At 40.8% G+C, this 3,344-nt stretch overlaps 1 pseudogene; it reads left to right on the top strand.

Moving 5' to 3' along the window:
• The first annotated feature begins 286 nt into the window (after nt 1-286).
• On the top strand, nt 287-2,674 carry LOC138155654 (NSFL1 cofactor p47 pseudogene; annotated as a pseudogene).
• The last annotated feature ends 670 nt before the right edge of the window (nt 2,675-3,344 follow it).

Genomic DNA, 3,344 nt, shown 5'->3' with positions numbered 1-3,344 from the left:
AATGAGAGTAATGCCAAAAAAAAAAAAACTATGAAAAGAATTAACATTTTGGTAAAAGAGGTACAAAAAATACTGAAGAAAATAACACCTTCAAAAGCAGAATCTGCCAAATGGAAAAGGAGGTAAAAAAGTTTACTGAAGAAAATGATTCCTTAAAAATTAGAGTTGGACAAGTGGAAGTTAATGATTCCATGAGACATCAAGAAGCAATAAAACAAAGGCAAAAGAATGAAAAAATAGGAGACAAAGTGAAACATTGGAAAAACAACTGACCTGGAAAAAAAAGATTAAGGAGACATAATTTTAGAATTATTATACTACCTAAAAGCCATGATCAAAGAAAGATCTTAGGTAGGAGTGGGGGCAGTACAGTGCTGGCCAGAGTGGTGCACTGGAGGCATGATGGTGGAGAGTCAGAAGGCGCTGAGGGAGTTTGTGATGGTGACTGGGGCTGAGGAGGACTGGGCCTGTATCTTCCTTGAGTTGGCTAGATGGTACCTGCAGATTGCCCTGGCCAGCTTTTATGAGGATGGAGGTGATAAAGACCTTGTTTCACTTTCCCAGCCAGAACCCAGTTCAATGTCCAGAGGCACAGCTCCCAGTGACAACAGGGTGACATCATTCAGAGATCTTATTCATGCCCAAGAAGATGGTGAAGATGATGAAGAGGGTCAAAGGTTTTATGCCAGAGGCTCAGTGAGAAGTGTACTGTTGTTCCCTCAAGAAAGAAAAGCCCCAATGAGTTGATGGAATATCTCTTCAAAGGTGCCAGGGAACACGGAGCAGTGGCCGTTGATTAAATGGCTAAAAGCCCTGGTGAGAGTAGCAAGCCAAAACCATTTGGAGGGGGCTGATACCACCTTGGGGAGAGCCCCAGAGGAAGAGTCTGCCTACATAGCAGGAAAGATACAACAACTTTCTGGCCAAGATGTGCATATAGTATTGAAGCTCTAGAAGAGTTGATTCAGCCTGGACAGTGGTGGGCTGAGAAGCTACCAGGATCCACCTGATGTCCAGTTTGTAGAGGTGAAGTACCTACAGAGCTACGCAGTTTATTATTACATGGGGGACAGATCAACTTGGACATGGAGGGATGATTGAGATGAGGAATTTGTAAAGCCCAAAGGAACCATCAGAGCATTCACTGGCAAGGGTCAGAAGCTGGGTAGCACTAACCGTCAGCTATTGAACACAAGCTCTCCAGCCCAGCAGGCAGAAAATGAAACCAAAGCTAGTTACTCAATCTCAATTGATGAGTCAGCGCCCATGACCAACATCCAAATCCAACCTGGTAAAGGTGGGAGACTGATACAGAAATTTAACTACCGTCACGGGATCGGAGATATCTAACTTTTCATTGTCAACACCTGACCAGCAGTGGCAGCCATGATCTTTATTCTTATGACCACCTTTCCCAACAAAGAGCTGGCTGATGAGAGCCAGACCTTGAGGGAAGTTTACCCGCTCAACGCTGTCATTGTCCGGTGGCTAATGTAACACCTGCCCTATCCCTCCTTTACCCTACACATTTTTTTTCCTCGTTTATGTCCACAGCTGTCTGCTGAATGCATGTGTCACTTTGCCCTGTGTGTGCACCATGCAGCATAGTGTCACATCTCCCCTTCGCTCTGGGTTCTTAGATCTTGGTTGGACATTTTGTTTTATCTTTGGTTGCATTTACTGGGTTTTTGTGATGATCGGTGAACTTAAAAAATTCTAATAAAAACAAAAAAAGACAGATCTTAGACATCATATTTCAAAAAATTATGAAGGAAAAGTGCCCTGATATCCTAGATCCAGAGGGTAAAATAGAAATCGAAAGAATCCCTTGTCATGTCTTAAAGAGATCCCTAAATGAACATTATAATGAATATTACAGGCAAATTTCAGAGCTCCCAGGTAAAAAGATAAAATACTTCAAGCAATCAGAAAGAAACAATTCAAATATGGAGTCATAGTCAGGATAGTACAAGAATTAGTAACTTCCATGTTAAAGGAGTAGAGGGCTTAGAATATGATATCCCAGAAGGCAAAAGAGTTAGAATTACAACCAAAAATAACCAATTTAGCAAAACTGAGTGTAATCCTTCAGGTGGAAAAAAAGGATATTTAATGAAATAGAAAGCTTTCAAGCACTTCCTGATGAAAAGACCAGAACTGAATAGAAGATTTTACTTTCATACACAAGAATAAGGAGAAGAATAAAAAGGTAAACATGAAAGAGTAACCATAAGGGACTCAATAAAGTGAAACTATTCACATTCCTGTATGGAAGATGATACATATAACTCCTAAGAACTTTTTCATTATTGGGGCAGTTAGAAGGAGTCTACATAGAGGGCACAGATTATTAGTCGATTATGTTGGAATAATCTGCAAACAAAAATGAAGGGGTGAGAAAGAGGGATACACTGGGAGAAGGGAGAGGTAGAATGGGGAAAATATTCTCATGTAAATGTGGCATGCAAGGAAGAGCTTTTACAATGGATGGGAAAATGGGGAGTGATGATGAAATGCTTGAACCTCACTCATTAGAATTTGCTAAAAAAAAAAAAAAAAGAAGAATATATATCCCCACTCAATTTTGTATAAAAATGTAACTTACCCAATAGGGAAAGGAGGGAAGGGACTAAAAACAAAGGATGGGGGAAAGAGAAAAGGGAAGTTACTTTAAGGGAGACAGTGGTTAGAAGCAAAACAGGCTTTTGAGGTGGGACGGGATAAAAAGAAGAAGAAAATGGAATGGGGGAAAGTCCACGGTAATATAACCATGAATGTGGATGGGATGAGTTTGCCCATAAAATGGAAGCTGATAGCACAATGGATTAGAAACCAGAAGGAGGAGAACCTCAAACTTTATGGCTTTGAAAGATCTAGAGGGCATCTTAGTATTCCTGGGTTGCAGAGTCTGGGTTTGCAACTGGAACAGTGTAAAAGCCCCGAAGAGAAAGGAGTGACTTTTGGATGTGAACTTGGTGGGACCAGTCTACACAGAAACTGAGCTAAGTTTTGAGCCTGCTCCTCCAGAGTAGTATAGAAAAGAGTTGTGGGAGAGCTTTTGGGAAGAAATATTTGTCTAAATGGCCCCTAATGGGGGGGGGCACATAGCCAGTGGACCTGATGGTAGTTGAAAAGAAGTACTTCAACCTCTCATTATACCTTAACATCCTGAGCAAGAAATGAAGCTGGCCTAAGGGAGAGTAAACATATAAGCTACAGGCAGATAAAAACATACTATCTACATTTTCATTTTTGGTAGCTTCACAGCCTTTGGAGATGTTTGTAACCTAAGCCTCAAGGACCATTTATATGGGATTCTTATCATTGAGGGAGATTAATTATTC

The sequence above is a fragment of the Petaurus breviceps genome, unplaced genomic scaffold (assembly GCF_028583685.1).
Source record: "Petaurus breviceps papuanus isolate PSGF00001 unplaced genomic scaffold, PetGlider_PUasm1.0 98, whole genome shotgun sequence".
NCBI classification, from domain to species: domain Eukaryota; kingdom Metazoa; phylum Chordata; class Mammalia; order Diprotodontia; family Petauridae; genus Petaurus; species Petaurus breviceps.
The sequence above is the reverse complement of the archived record's forward strand: the minus strand, read 5'-3'. Positions and strand labels throughout refer to the sequence as shown.